At 41.4% G+C, this 16,810-nt stretch overlaps 1 long non-coding RNA gene across 2 annotated transcripts in view; it reads right to left on the reverse strand.

Annotated features, from left to right (window-relative positions):
* Window positions 1-11,380, reverse strand: part of LOC125485481 — a 139,126-nt gene extending 127,746 nt beyond the window's left edge. For both annotated transcript variants that reach the window (XR_007264206.1, XR_007264205.1), the window contains exon 1: window positions 11,264-11,380. This is a non-coding gene — a long non-coding RNA (uncharacterized LOC125485481). The remainder of the gene's footprint in view (window positions 1-11,263) is intronic.
* Window positions 11,381-16,810: the final 5,430 nt, after the last annotated feature.

Consider the following 16,810-nt stretch of genomic DNA (forward strand, 5'->3'; position numbering starts at 1 on the left):
CAGAAGTTGCTGGAAAAGCTCAGCAGGTCTGACAGCATCTGTGAAGAAAAAAAAAGAGTTAACGTTTCAGGTCCGGTGACCCTTCCTCAGATCTCAGAGGAAGGGTCACCAGACCCGAAAGGTTAACCTGAGCTTTTCCAGCAACTTCCGTTTTTTTTCCTGATTTACAGCATCTGCAGTTCTTTCGGGTTTCACACAGGGATCAGAAGCCCACACCATGTCGGGAACAGTCACTCATCTGTGGTTTTCACTCAGTCAGTCAAATAATGGTCATAAAATTAAGGATCGCATGTGGTCTTTTAGACGACCAGTAGAAAGATCTCCAGATGAAGAGAAAAGGCTGCCTTTGCAAATAAGTGAAAGCGAAGGTGTCTTCTCTTGGAGGTATTCTCACTCTCTCGCTCTCTCTCCTCCCCCCCTCCCTCCAACTTCTTTAACTTCACAAATATATGTTCCTCACACCTTTTGGAAATCTCCAGTCAGTCTCGGTCAACAGACTACCCAGACTTGGTTGGCGGTGGTGAGAGGGTTGGGGGATAGAGGGAAGTGGGAGGAACGGGCTGATGCCAAGTAACGTACATGCCAACTGGCAACTTGAAGTTTCATACTCACCCTGCCCTCATAGGAGCCTAAAAGTTCAGCCCCACAACTAGATATTTGGTAAATTTATTTATTAACACTCGGGTATCATTGTTTACCATTTCAGCAGAAGAATACCAAATACACTAAAATATTGCACAATATTTTAGCGTATTCAGCGTTCTTCTGCTGAAATGGTAAACAATGATATCTAAGCATTAATAATTAAATTTGCTGCTGCAAAAGCTCTGAATCCTCCACTAAAAACTACACATAGGAAATATTTGAATGTATTGAGCATTCTTTTGTTGAAATGGTACACAATGATGTCTAAGCTTTAATATGAACACACAACTATTAGTCTCCTAATTCTATTGCAAACAATTTCTAATAGAATTGCGTCTTTTTGAGGAGTCGCAGATATATCTTCCCTGAAAATACGGGTGACAATTTGGATTGCAGCTCAGGTAGAGGTTTATAAATTTTAAAATGTAACTTTTTTTAACCATCTTTATTCATCTATCACTTTTCTACTCTGATTCTCTCCATTCACATTACAGTTCAGTCATGCAAAAAGACGTCTCCCGAACATGTCATAATGACAAGGGACGTGCCTGTGAAATCAAACAGGAGGAAAAGCAGTTGCAGAATGGAGAGGGGGTATTTTTGCAGGCAATGACGGAGGGAAGGAGGCAACAAGGCAGAGATGTATCAAAATTCTGAAGAGTAGGAGTGAGGAAGCAGCAATGAACAAGCATAAGGAGCAAAGAGAATCTGGAGGTTGAAGGATCACGGGGACAAGGAGACCTTGGAGGAGAGTAGGGCACATCTAAAGCAGCACCACATCACTGAGGGATGACGGGTGTGATTTGAAAATTGCAAACAAAATTTCTAGATTCACAGGGTAAATCATAGAGGATCTAGTGGAGATGAGAGTCTGATGGGACTGAGCACTGAATATTTCTTTATTTGTTTTCTCTTAGAGTTTCATGGTTTATGTGCACTATGCAACAATACCATATTTGATCAGATTTCTAGGGTGACAGTGCCCTCCAGTGTTACAGCTTGCTGCTGCATTAGCTGCTATTGCTGAGGCACACTTGAAGGTAACAAATCTTTTTCAAATGAAGTGATGTTTGAATAAAGAAAAGGAAAATGTAATTTTTGGTAGACATTCTACTCATAGCCCAAGTGCAAAAAATTTCATGCAAGAAAATGATCGCAAATGATTGTAAGAACCCAGCACCAGTGTGGCACTATTTACCAAAACACTATCTCACTTTAGTCAATAACTAACCAGAAAATTCCTTTGTATTCCTCTGCTACTAATCACCTCTCATCATAGCTTCTAACACCCAGGCCTGGCATCAACTAATAATTATTTCTGGACTTAGGTTCATTGCTAATTTGCAATCTTCAGGCAGAAGTGCCAAGTGGATAATCCATCTCGGCCTCGTCCAGTGGTCCCCCACATTATAGATACCAGCCAATTTGATTCACTCCACGTGATATCAGTAAACATTTGGAGGCACTGAATGTCACAAAGGCTATGGGCCCTGAGAAAATTCTAGCAATACTACTGAAAACTTGTCCTCCTGCCAAGCTCTTCCAGTACAGTTACAATATTGGCATCTACCCAACAATGTAGAAAATTGCCCAGGTATGTCCTGTACAGAAGAAGCACAAAAAATCCAATTCAGCCAATAATTGCCCCATCAGTCTACTCTCAATCTTTATTAATGTGATGGAAGGTGTCTTCAACAGTGCTATCAAACAGCATCTGCTCAGCAATAACCTGCTCGGTGATGCCTAGTTTGGGTTGCACAAGGACCACTCAGCTCCTGACTTCATTACAGCCTTGGTCAAACATAGACAAAAGAACCGAATTCCAGAGGTGAGGATAGAATGGAAGCCCTTGACATTAAGTCCACTTTTGACTGACTGCAATGTCAAGGAGCCCTAGCAAAACTGGAATCAATGGGTATTGTGGGCCAACTCTCCAGTGGTTGGAGTCATACCTGGTTATGGTTATTGGAGGTCACCTGAGGTCCAGAACACCTCTGCAGGAGTTTTTCAGGGTAGTGTTCTTGGCCCGACCATCTTCAGCTGCTTCATCAATAACTTTCCCTCCATCATAAGGTCAGAAGTGGGGATGTTCACGATGATTATACAATATTCAGCATCATTCATTACTTCTCAGATTCTGAAGCAGTCCATGTTTAAATGCAACAAGATCTGGACAATATCCAGGGTTGGGCTGATAAATGGCAAATAACATTGACGCCACACGTGTGCCAGACAATGACCATTGCCAATAAAAGACAATCTAACCACTGCATCTTGACATTCAATGGTATTGCCATCACTGAAATTCCCCACTATCAACATCCTGGGGGTTACCATTGACCACAAAAGGACTTATCTCATAAACACAGTGGCTACGAAAACAGGTCAGAGGCTAAGAATACTGCGATGGTTAACACACATCTTAACTCCCAAAGCCTGTCCACCATCTGCGAGGCACAAATCAGAAGTGTGATGGAATACACCCCACTCACCTGGATGTGTGCAGCTCTAACAACACTCAAGAAGTTGGACACCATCCAGGACAAAGCAGCATCTTGATTGGCACCACATCCAAAAACATCCACTCCCTCCACCACTGATGCTCAGTAGCAGCAGTGTGTAGTGTCTGAAAAATGTACTACAGAATTTCACCAAAGATCCTTAAACCCCGTTCCTTCCAAACCCACACCACTTCCAACTCGAAGGACAAGCGCAGCAGATACATGACAAGGGTAGCAGATACACCCACATGTTTCCCTCCAAGCCACTTACCATCCTGACTTGGAAATATATTGCCATTCCTTCCTTCATTGTCGCTAGGTGAAAATCCTGGAATTCCCTCCCTGAGGGCATTGTGGGTCAACCAACTGCATATGGACTGTAGCAGTTCAAGAAAGCAGCTCACCACCACCTTCCCAAGAGCAATGGAAATGGACAATAAATGCTGGTCCAGCCACCAACACCGATACCCCAAAAGGCAAATATAAAAAAGAATGTTTAACCCTATACTTTCCCACATGATTAACCCAGAACCTTGTGTTAGGCACTCAATAAAGAAGGGCATAGAATTGTGAAGAGGAGAAAGAGAACAGAGTTGGGAGCTAAGATGCTGGCAAGGAAGCTGTGAGGTGAGTGGAAGGATTGGGAGGTGTGTGGTGAGCAGGAGTGAGGTGGAAAGGGGAAGAATTGAGAGTCATGGTGGGTGGAGGATAAGCATGGGAAGTGGTGATGGAAGGAGTGTAGAAGGGCCAGGTCAGGAGAAATGGATGGAGTAAATTTCAGGTTTCTGGTCAGTGATTGAATTTGCTATCCTCATTGAAGATAGTTTTGATCTATAACAAAATTCAATTGCTGGAGTGTGACGGATGCTCACTGTGCTATCGCTGGTAACCCTTCCTTGGAGTTGTGGTTTTATAAGGTCAAGGACAATCACAATAATAGGACTTTCAGGAATGATATCAGAAATTGCTTTCGAATTTACATGATGGTGGATATACAGAACTCTCATCTAAAAGTTTGAGGATACTACAAGTCAATTAAATTTTTCAATACTGATAGTGATAGGTTTTGGATTGGTTCAGGGTCAAGGGACATTGAACAAAGCCAGGTAACTGGATTTCAGGTACAGATCAGCCACAGTCTAATTGAATGGCAGATCAGGTTCCAGGAATTGAACAACCTACTCCTATGTCCCATTTTCTGGCCCCTGCCCCTCTTCCTTGCACCCATTGTATACTCCAACCTTCATGTTCTGTTTCAGACATAAACGTTCTTAAAATCAGGGTGCAGGCAAAAACAGTCAGATTGTTAGATGCAGAGGAAGGAAGTTAGAAGAGTGGGCTTTTTCAAGAGCAGTAGGAAGTCTGATGATGACAATGGCTTTGTAAGCTTTTATACCCACTTTCACTGGTCCATCAGGTTTACTCTCGATATAAATAACCCAAGACAGTTCTAACAATAGAATATAACCATTATTCTTTATTAAAGCAAAGGACACTGCAGAAAATACTTCAGGAATCTTACCCATACGATGCTTACAATCACAAGTGTACCTTTTTATGTGGACTTGTCCAAAGATCAGATCGGAATTTTATCCCACAGCCTGTTGTTCAAATGACCTCTTTCCTGAGCTCGCTAATAGTGCCATGGGGCAAACGTTTTACACACTCTTCCCATACAAAGAAGCAGTATATTGAAACTTTTACACTATCCAGTCTGCAGTGAGTGATCAGTTTGAGCACTGGCAAATATCACAAACTTGGCACGTTTTCCACATTGATCAGTCAACTCATTAGGATTTGCTTGCGTTTCCCTGGAAAGGGACTTATCATTTGTGTTTAATGAACTTTGACCTCTCATCCAAACAACCATACAATATTTACACAGTACAATTCTGTCACCGTCAGAAATTTAGCTGATAGAAAGTCCACATTGTTGCATCTGATTCACTGCGTCTGTTTTAAACAAGACTTTAGTTTTTCCAGAGCGACTATGACAGTTCAGTTCAATATTGCTGAATTATAACGTTCGATATAAACATACATAACATGCCTTCAACAAAACACAGAAACACATTAAAACCAGTGACCTTTCTAATCAGTAGGTCATCAGCAGGCTTCGTGTGTTTTTCTACATTTTATTCAATTTCATTTAACTTTATTTTGGTTAAACCAGCAAGTTTTCAGTTAGTATCTACAGTTTTGGAAAGGAAAAAGGAGAGGAAAATGGGAGAACTACGGGCAGAATCAATAGGGATCTGAGTGAATGTGGGCTCTGGTGAGATATGGCAAAAAAAAGGGATGAGAATCGGATGATAGACGAAACCTTTCTTGATGTCACGTGCAACTTGCTCCACCTTCATGCTTTTGACAAGCAGCCCAAAGAGTTTCTTGCTACTCTTGCGTCATCATCATGCATACTGTTGACATATTGCATTACACTCAATACAAACAACCGATTGGAGTAAAGGAAGAAATATTTGCAAGAATAAACAGCTGAAAGATCAAGGCCAGAGAACAGGATGCAGGTATTGTGGAGGACATCTTAAAAAAAAAACAAAAGGAAGCGTATCCAGTGTGGAGAAAACAGTAGTCTAATTGCAAAAAGTTCAAGCACTTTGCACACCAGTGATTAGCTAGAAAGAAGCAAACTAGATTCTAAAAATGGCTGCTGGAGAGAATCATAGAACCCCTTCATGGTGGACGCAGGCCATTTGACCCATTGAGTTCAGACCGACTCTCTGAGAGCACCTATCCAGACCCAACCCTCTACCCTATCACTGTAACTGTGCATTTCCCATGGCCAATCTATCTAACCTGCACTCCTTTGGACTGTGGGTGGAAACCAGAGCACCCGGAGGAAATCCACACAGACACAGAGAATGTGCAAACTCCATAAATACAGTCACCCCAGGATAGAATCAAACCCAGGTTCCTGGTGCTGTGAGGCAGCAGTGCTAACCACTGAGCCACAGTGCCGCCCCAATATCTCAATTGATGGTTCTGATGAATCACTCTACACCATACAACAAATTGGCACTCTCAATGATAAAATAATGCTTCAAAATTTCAGCATCAAGTGAGTGTGAAGTGACAGATAGACAATGGTGCTTCATGCAACGTCACAGATTTCACAGACTTCCAAGATGTGGCTCAAGATGATGACCCAAAAATGAAGCCCTCAAAAGTAAGTTTGAAGTTAGATGATGGAATAATACTCATGCCAAGAGGACAAATTAAGCAGCAATCTCAATGCAATGAATGAACATTGTGTGTTCCAGATTGTAAATGTTAAGCAAAATCCACTCATCATGGCTGAAGTAAATCTAAAGCTAGGGTGTAATGACCCTAAATGTGCTAGGCGAGACTTGCGTCCTTTCACAGCCCTAGCCACTGATAAACAAACAGATCCTACAAGATTACAAAGATGTTTTTGTTGGTCTTGGGAATCTTCCTGGTGAATAGCATCTCAAAGTGGATGAGAATGTGAGACCAACACAGCCTGAGGCCAAGTAGGAGCAAATTGCCACAGATGCTGGAATCTATACTGAAAACAAAAAATGCTGGAGATCACAATGGGTCAGACAGCACCCGTGGAGAGAAAGTAAGATAACGTTTCGAGTCTAGGTGACTCTTTATCACCTCTGATGAAGAGTCACGTAGACTTGAAACATTAGCTTGCTCTCTCTCCATGGATGTTGTCTGACCCACTGTGACAATGCAATGTTGGCATTTATTTTGAGAGGATTTGAATATAAAAGCAGGGATGTACTACTGAGGCTTGATAAGACTCTGATCAGGCCACATTTGGAGTATTGCATGCAGTTTTGGGCCCCCTATCTCAGGAAGGATGTACTGGCCCTGGAGCAGGTTCAGAGGAGGTTCGCGACAATGGTCCCAGGAATGGAAAGCTCAACATATGAGGAACGTTTGAGGACTCTGGGACTATACTCATTGGAGTTTAGACGGATGAGGGAGGATCTAACTGAAACTTTCAGAACACTGATTGGCCTGGACAAAGTGGATGTTGGGAAGATGCTTTCATAGGTAGGAGAGTCTAGGACCCCTAGAGGGCACAGCCTTAGAGTAAAGGGAAGACCTTTTAGGATGGAGATAAGGAGAAACTACTTCAGCCAGAGAGTGGTGAATTGATGGAATTCACTGCTACAGAAGGCTGTGGAGGCCGGGTCATTGAGTACAGAGTTAAGACCGAGATAGACAGGCTCTTGATTATCAAGGGGATCAAGGGTTACAGGGAGAAAGCATGAGAATGGGGTTGAGGAACTCATCAGCCATGATTGAATGGCAGAGCAGACTTGGTGGGCCGAATGGCCTAATTTCTGCTCCTATGTCTTATGGTCTTATGGACAGATTGAGGCCAACCTGAAAGACAAGATAAAAGAAATAGAGAAGGAAAGTGTCAAGAAAGTAATAACAACTACAGATTGATTAGCAACATAGTAGTTTGTGGTAGCAGATACAAAAACTGGAAAATTGAGAGAATGCATAGATGCAAATGATGTCAAGAAAGAAGAGATTTCACCACCCCATGCCAACCATTGAAGCAATTCTGCCACAACTTGCCAAGGTAAAGGTCTTGACTAGCTTGATGCAAAGTGTAAGTGAAGCTTACTGGTAAGTGAAGCTAGATGAAAGCAGTAGTTTCCTAACTACATTGTGGACATTATTCAGGAGATACAGATGGTTGCATATGCTGTTAGGCATTTCCGCTGCTCCATAATATTAACTCAGACAAGACAAAATAATTTTATTTTGATAACTCTGTTTCTCTGCCCACAGATGTTGCCAGATCTGCTGAGCTTCTCCAGCACTCTGTGTTTGTTTCGCTCAGACCCACTGTAAGAATTTTCTCATCGAATATGAAAGAAAGTATCTTGGACAAATCACAGCAAATTACACAAGATGCAGCTCTCGAAGTTCTTCAGGAAGTCGGGGTGAAAGGATGGCCTGGAAGTATCAAGGATATACCTGTCGGCATAAGAGACTATTGGACATACAAAGACAAAATGATAGCCCAAGCTGACAGCTGTGCAAAGGAAATAAAGCTATTATCCTAAAGAAATGAAAAAAAGAGATGCCGAAATGCATCCATGCAAACCCTGAAGGAATCACATTTAGTCTGAGGAAGAAAACAGAAGTGCTGTACTGGACAAACCTGAGCCTTAAGATTAAGGACTACACCGGTCAGTGCAGTGCTTGTGACAGCATTAAGGAGCCCTAGCAAAACTAGAATCAATAGGTATGAGTGGGCAAACACTCTGCTGGTTGGAGTCATACCTGGTACTTAGGAAGATGGCTGTGGTTGCTGAAGGTTCGTCATCTCAGCTCTCAGACATCTCTGCAGGAGTACCTCAGGGTAGTCTCCCAGCCCCAACCATCTTCAGTTACTTCATCGATGACCTTCCCTCCATCATAGGGTTAGAAGTGGGGATGTTTGTTGATGCTTACACAATGTTCAGCATATTTTGTGACTCCTCAGATACTGAAGCAGTCCACGTCCAGATGCTGGAAGAGCTTGACCACATCCAGGCTTGGACTGAAAAGAGGCAAATGACATCTGGGCCACTCAAATGCCAGACAATGACCATCTCCAATAAGAAACAATCTAACCATCGTCCATTGACTTTCCATGGTGCCGCCATCACTGAATCTCTCACTATCAACATCCTGGGGGTTACCATTGACCAGAAAATGAACTGGACTAGCCATATAAATACAATCACTGCAAGAGCAGGTCAGAGGCTTAGAACTGAGTAACCCACATCTGACTCCCCAAAGCCTGTCCACCACCCACAAGGAACAAGTTAAGAGTGTGAATTGTCTGGATGACCGCAACTTCAATAACAGTCAAGAAGCCTGACAGCTTCCAGGACAAAGCAGCACATGATTGGTACCACATCCACCCCTTCCGATGCTCAGTAGCAGGAGTGTATACCACCTATAATATACATGGTCAAAATTCACCAAGGCTCCTTAGACAGCACCTTCTAAAGCCAGGACCACCACCATCTAGAATGATAAGGACAGCAGACATATAAGAACACTAACCATCCTGACTTCAAAATGTATTGTTTCTTTCTCTGACACTAGGAGAAAATTCTGGGACTCTCTCCCTAAGAGCATTGTCGGTGTAACTACGGCATAAGGACTGCAACAGTTCAAGAAGGTAACTCACCACCACCTGCATAAGGGCAGCTCGGGACAGGCATTAAATACAGCATCCATATCCCATGAATGAAAAGAAAGTAATAACTAGTGTGAGTGACAAAATCAAGTTGAAATGATAGAAACCCAATGTGATAATCATAAAACTGTCAAGTCATTGCCAACACTAAGTATTGGAGAGCTGGTCAGAGTGCAATTATAGAGAAACTATGGGTCAGAAAGAGCTGATCTCAACATTAGCACAGAGTGCAGAAAGACCAGCAGTCCCAGAGGTCGACAGTTCCCCACAGAAAGAGATCTGCAACAACCATTATCATAGGGGGAGACAGTGTCATAGTAATAATGTCATTGGATAAGTAATTCAGACCCTTGGACTATTGTTCTGGAGACATGGGTTTGAATCCCACCATGGTAGATGATAGATTTGAATTCAATCTGGAATAAAAAGCTAGCCCAATAGCAACCACAAATCACCTCTCTCAATTCTTCTATTGTCCTTAATTTGTTGGTCTAACATCCAGTGTTGAAAGAGCAGGAATTTCTTCGAATTAAATATTGGAATGAGCAAAGCTATTGTCTTTGGTCTCTACTACTTGCTCTAGCCATTAACTCCGTTCTTTTCCCTAGTGACACAGAGGTTAAATGAAATGTTCCAATCTGGATCATATTTGTCATTTTTGACCCCATGATCAGCTTCTAACTACATATCCAAGGCTTCACTAAAACTGTCTATTTCCAATTCAGTACATTACCTAATTTAATCCCTGCCTTAGCATATTTAAGGCTGAAACTCTTATTTATATTTTTCTCATTTCCAGACTTTACAATTCCAACACATTCCCGGCCAGACACTCACATTATACCGTCGTAAACTGGTGGCCATTCTTACTGATTCACCTATCATCCCTGTACTTGCTGACCTATCATGGCTGCCTATTAAATGGTTATCCTTCTATTTTAAAATGATCATATTTGTTTTCAGATCTCTCCGTGGCCTCCCCATCTTCTGTAATCTCCTCCAATCACAGAATACCTCAAGATGTCTGAGTATCTAATTCTGTACACTTGAACATCCCCAATTTTGATCACTTCACCATTGGGAGCCATAAATAATCTATCTTGCCCCCCTCTCAGCTTCACAATTAATTCATTAAATATCACCAACTTTATTTTGTCTTTCCAGATACTCCGTAAAGCCCATCTCTTTGACCATGATTTTGGCCTTCCAGCCTAATTTCACCCTGCATAGCTCGGTGCCAAATTATCTTTGCAAAGAACATGTGGTACACCTTAAGCCATTTTATTATGAAGTCACAATATAGATGTAAGTTGTTGTTGTGACAGGTACTGAAGGAGGAAGTCTTATTAGACCTGTGTAGTTTGGAGATCAGGTTAATATATTTATTTCCCCACTGCATGTCTATGTCTAGCAACACTCTGTGCTGAAAGTGGAACCTTAGGGAGAGAAAGTGGGAATATAACATTTAGACAGAGGACCAGTACTGATGCCATTGAATGGCACAGCAGCCTCAGAAGGCCGAATGGCTTACTGTTGCCCTTAGATTTATTTAATATATTGTCACTTGTACCTAGGTACAGTGAAAAGTGGATAATTTCACCATGTTTCGATGCCATCTTGGATTACAGAATATTACTAAAACTGAAAGTGTCAAAAGTTCATCTTTCCCTCTCTGCTCCTCCAGTTCACCACCATCCAACATCGTCTCCAGGGTCCTGTCAATGTGCTATTTTACCACCACCTCTGCGTCTGCCATACAGATCCCGTACCCCTTCCATCCATCACGTATAGTCTTCTGTCATAGAAATTAGTTAGCGATGCAAAACAACCGTGAACTATTGGATACATCTGTGTTGCCTGAAATTGGCAATGTTTAAGGAGAGGGAAGGGACAGAGGAGAAATCAGTCAACATACCTGCTCCATTACCATCCAGTGGCCCTCTTCCAGTTCAGCTAACGTATATTTGCATGGGCTGAGGACTGAATCAAACTTGATCATCGTGGACCTACAAATCAAATAGACTGATATGAGTCTCAATGATGAATGAGGAAGCAGAGATGGCTGTGGCTGTGAAAAAATGCAGCTAACTCTTCCGAGGAGAATGGATACAAGTTTACAATATAATCACCTCAGTGTTCATTTACATTTGTGGTTTGAACAACTCACTATCAACGATCATGCTTAAGGCTGAGAAGCTGAAGATACTAAAGGGAATTTTTTCACCTAAAAATAACACTGTTTTTCTTTCAGTTGGTGCAGTAAACATATTGCACATCTGTTTAATTGATAACAATCTATTATATACAGCCACAGCTCACAAAAATAAGCCACCGCCTTCCCTTACCATTTGGAGAGAGAGTGGTACGTAGCAAATGCTTTTTAGACACTGTTGAATGATCAGTTTTATTTCATGCTGCATATAAAAAAATTTAAATTGATTAACTAGTAATGGTTTAGTGGTCAACAGAGTTAGCCCTGTACCTTATTTGTATTTCAAATAGGAACTGTGGATAAATTGACTGGGAGAGGTCTTATGGTGACATGAATAGTATCCCTGCCTGAGTCAGACGCTCAAATCAGGACTTGATGGCCAAGGAAAGTGCATTCTTAACAGATTGCTATCCTGATAAAGTGTTAGCTTGTAAATCATTTCAACATTTGCCCATGGCAGGCAATAGGACCAGGAAAGATTCCTGGTCAGCTGTGTGATGGAAAGAAATGTGAGCCTCTACCATCGCTGTCTCTTGTTCCACGTTACAACATGCATGTAAAAGATTATGTTGTCACATGTCTGTTGGGGAGTATGGTTGGATAAGTTGGCTGGATGGCTATCTTGGATGAAATTGGTGCCAATACCATGGGATTTGATCCCCTTTGCAGCTGGGTTGGATCCAGGACTTGCCTCTTCATCCTGCCTGTGGTGAAGTGGTGGACCTGCCTTTTGGCAGAGAACTATGAAGAAAATAACTTGGCATCATATTTCTGGCATTACAGAGCTACACTTAGTAAGCAACCATTGACTGTAAATTAATTAGAGCATCCTGAGGTTGGGAAAGATGCTCTTTAAGTGCAGGTCATCCTTGTCTTTCACATCTGCAACCAGACATATATATAATGTAGACTAAGGTGGACAATCCATATATAATCCAATGTAAAAACAAGCTTTGCAATTACTCTCTGTGATATATAAAAGTCCTCTGTCTGTTAATTTAATGCAGGTAAGTACATTTATTTTACTATCTGTACTAAAGTAGCAAATTGAGAAATGTCAGTTGATAACATACAATTTTGTACATTCTAAGCTGCACAATACAGACACAAAAACAAGAATTTCTATTGTAATTTTCATGACCTCAGGACATTCTAAAATGCTTTCCAACCAATTGGGTGTTTGTTTTGACGTGTAGTTACTGTTGTCTAGAAAATGCAGTAGCTGTGTTGTGCACAGAAAGATCCCACAGATCAGATGAATCGTTTGACGGTGTGGTTGAGGAGTAAATATTGGTCATGACTCTGGCAAGAAGCCCCAGCTTTTCTTCAAATAGAGCAATGAAATCTTTTATATTGACCTAATGTCCGATCTGAAAGTTGGCAAGGCTGAGAGAGCCCTCTGCACTGCACTGGAATGTCAGCCTGGGTTATGCACTCAGATCTCGACAATGGGACTTGAATCAACCTCATGGTTACCATCAATAGGTTACTATTGAGCCATGACTGGCACCTTGCAGTTATATATTATTTAAAACATCCTTCAGAAACATCTCAAACAGTTCTTCCAATGTAATGAATTTCTTTGACTGTTATGAGGGTAACATGGGTTAATTAATTACGGACAAACATGCAACATAGTTTTCACACATTCAATGTGTAAAGAAACACAGGGAATAGCCAATTCGCTCCCAGATAATCATACAAATGTAAATCCATTTCCAGCTTATCATTAGATTTGTCACTTGGATTTTTTTAAAATTGTGCAAATCCTTAATAAAAACACTGCTCAAAATGTTGATTTTCATTTGAAAAATATCAGGGTTGTTTTCAAACAACCACACATTTCTGAGAAATAGAGGAAGACTTGCGTTAATAATACAGCACATTTCTCTCCCTCAGGATGTCCAAGAGTAATTTACAAACAATTAAGAACTTAGTCACTGTCGTAATGTCAGAAACATGACAGCCAATTTATGTACAGTCAGACCCACAGAGAACAGGAAATAATGATAAATTAATTTCCTCTAAAAATGTTTGTTGAAGGATAAAAATTGGCCAGGACACTGGAGAACAGCCACCTGTTCTTCCTTTAAACATTGCCATGAGACCTCTAACATCCATCTCAGAAGAGAGATAAGGTCTAGCTTAGCAGAACATTCCATCCTAATTGAACGACACCACATGCAGCGCTCTGGTAGAATGACACTGTGGTGTCACCTTAATTTTTGGACTCAAGTCCCTGGAGTGAGCCTTGTTCCCATAGCCTTCTGCCTTTGTGGTAAGATGGCTACTGACTGAACAATAGCTGAGAGTTCTAATACTGATCAAGCCTAAATGTGTGTTTGAGTGCTGTGAGGTCAATACCTATAGGCCCAATAAGACCAGAAATAATTTCTGTTTTTCTTCTTCTCTTTACAGTCTCTGCAAGATGGCTGCCTGTTTAAACATTGCCTATACTTTGCATGCTTGTTTGGCCAGGACACAACGCCACTGGAGTTATTCTTGGTCCATCTATTCCAAACCTACCCCGAGCAGCATTAAAGAGCTTTTCATCCTGTTCCTATTCTGTTTGAGTATCACCAGTGCTGCTGGTGGTCTTCTATATTATTGGATGTCACACACACTCCAATACAAAGATGATCTGTCTGGTATAGCTGCAGGCAGCCTTACCTCCATTATCGTATTGCTTCCGTTTCTGGTGCATCCTGCCTGGTGTGTTTTTACTTTGGTAATACCAACACTGGGCACCAAAGTTGGTCGAAAGTTACTTCTGACTGGAATATGTTTACTCATTGCAGCGAATGTCGTCCCAAACATTGTCCAAAATATTAAGATGTTGCGAGAACTTTCTCAGTGTATTATGAGGAGTGCAACAGAAAACATCTTAAATTCTACTCAAGTAGTATCTCAGGCAATGGATGCTTGGAAAATCAAGGAACTAGATTTCATTTTTTCAAACCAGAGAGTAAACTTAAACCATCAGATAGACCACAGACATATTGAAAATATTTTGACAGAAGTCAGTCAGAAGATAAACAGTGAATTTTACAGTATACAAGTGTGGATGGATCGAGCCAAGTTGTTGGTTAACAGGGGTCTTGCAGGCTTTCTCTTCTTTAATCTGATTGCAGCATCATTTTGGTACTTGGCTCATTACCTGACTGATTTAGAATTTGACAATGGCTATCTCACCACGGACCTGGAGAAACTGGCCAAGAGCAACCCCACCAATTGTGACACGTTTCTGGCTGCTGCTGGAATGTTAACGAAAACGACAGGATTGAAACTGTCTCAAAAAGAAAAGAAGTGTCTAGTACACATGGCAATGATCACCGTATACCTAGTACTGTCTGCAGCAGTAATAGCAGCAGATTATGGCATCTTCCACCTTGTGAGCAGCCTGACAAAGTGGACGGAGAATGTTCCGTGTTTATCTGTGTCCCATGATCTCAACATTGTTGTGAGTTGAACTCTACTTGGTACACACGAGATGAAATTAATAACTAATCTGTTTGATGTAGCACTGGGCTCTGGGTTTTCTTCAAAAGCTTTGACATCTAACTAGATCAATGAAACAGGGAATTAAACATCAGTGTAATATCTCAGCCAAGAGATATCACCTCATAGAATCATGCACTACGGAAGAGACCCTTCGGTCCATTTAGTCTATACCACCAAAAATATATTACTACCTACACTAGTCCCACTTTTGCACACTAGCCTCTAGCAAGGCAGTATTCCTTCAACTTAGCAGTACAGTCAGTTTAATCTATATATTCAGGTTGTAGAGTGGATGGCTAAAGCTCCTGCCAAATAAAGAGACCCTGAGTATGAAATTTAGTGGTCTTCTTGTCAAAAAAGATTACCTTAAGAAAATGGGGAGCACCATATATCAGATGGAATAACTTCCATCTGAAAAATAGAATACAGTGGAAACTGGAAATCTGAAATTAAAGCTGGAAATACACAGCAGGTCAGGCAGCATCTGTAGAGAGAGAGACAGAAACTTTCATCAGAACAGGGAACAGTTAGAGAGATAATAGGTTTTAAGCAAGGGGTGGGTGGGACAAAGGAGAAAAGAACAGCACAGGAACAGGCTCTTCGGCCCACCAAAACTGCGCCAGCACATGATGCCTTTCTAAACTAAAATCCTTCTCCCTCTATGTGGTCTGCATCCCTCTACTCCCTGCTTATTCACATATCTGTCGAGATGCCTCAAACATTGTTATTGCATCCTTCTCCACCACCTCCTCTGGCAGCACATTCCAGGCATTTACCACCCTCTGTGTAAAAAATGTGCCTCTCACATCTCTTTTAAACTTACCCCTTTTCACATTAAACCGATGCCCCCTACTAATTGGCATTTCTACCCTGGGGAAAAAAGACTCTGACTAACTATTCTATCCTTGCCTCTCGTAAGTTAGTAAACTTCTAGCAGGTCACCCCTCACCTTTTGACGAACAAGTCTGTGACAGTGAGGAAAACAGGGGAGATTGAATGAAGGAAGAGTTAGGATAACGAGGAATGTTGATGGAGTCAAGAAAAGAAAGAAACAAATTTCAGATGAGGCTTGAGCAGGTGTGATGCTGACTGGAAGCAACAATAACAGAGAAAAAAAAACCAAAGAAAGGAACCAAACTAGGGAAGGGGAGGAGGAAACAGAGTTTATTGTCTGAAATTATTAAACTGAATATTGTTGAGTTCACCCGTTCTTATGCAGATCCTTTGTTTTTTTACACACACGTTTTCCATTTCCCTTTGACCCTGAAAGATTAACCCTCTGTCACTGAAACTCTCCTGTCTTTCACCTTGTCATGGGTCTTCCTTCTGTCTTTGTCTCACTTAACGTCTTACTCAAAACCTATACCATCTCCTGGTCCTGAAGAAAGCCAGATGACCTGAAATACTCACTCTGTTTCTCGCTCTAAACAAGCTGCTGAGTCCACTGAATGTTTTCAACATTACCATGTGGTCATCTCCATCTTTATTCTCCAGTTGTCACAGAGAGCGAACATTGTGTAAGGAGTAGACTCCTTTGTTTTGGCTTAAGTTCCATTTCACACCTTGGATTTTTCTGCTTTCCTGCACCTGACTGTGCTGTGCTGAGCCAGAATATGATCCACACTGAACACTAGCGCAGAGGAGGCTAAAAATAGATTTGTCAGAAGTGTTTAAAATCAAGAAGAGTTTAATTTGAGTATGTATAAAGACAAACTGGATCCAATGAATAGTTTGAAGGCAGGGGTTTGA

This window comes from Rhincodon typus, chromosome 19, assembly GCF_021869965.1.
Source record: "Rhincodon typus isolate 14 chromosome 19, sRhiTyp1.1, whole genome shotgun sequence".
NCBI classification, from domain to species: domain Eukaryota; kingdom Metazoa; phylum Chordata; class Chondrichthyes; order Orectolobiformes; family Rhincodontidae; genus Rhincodon; species Rhincodon typus.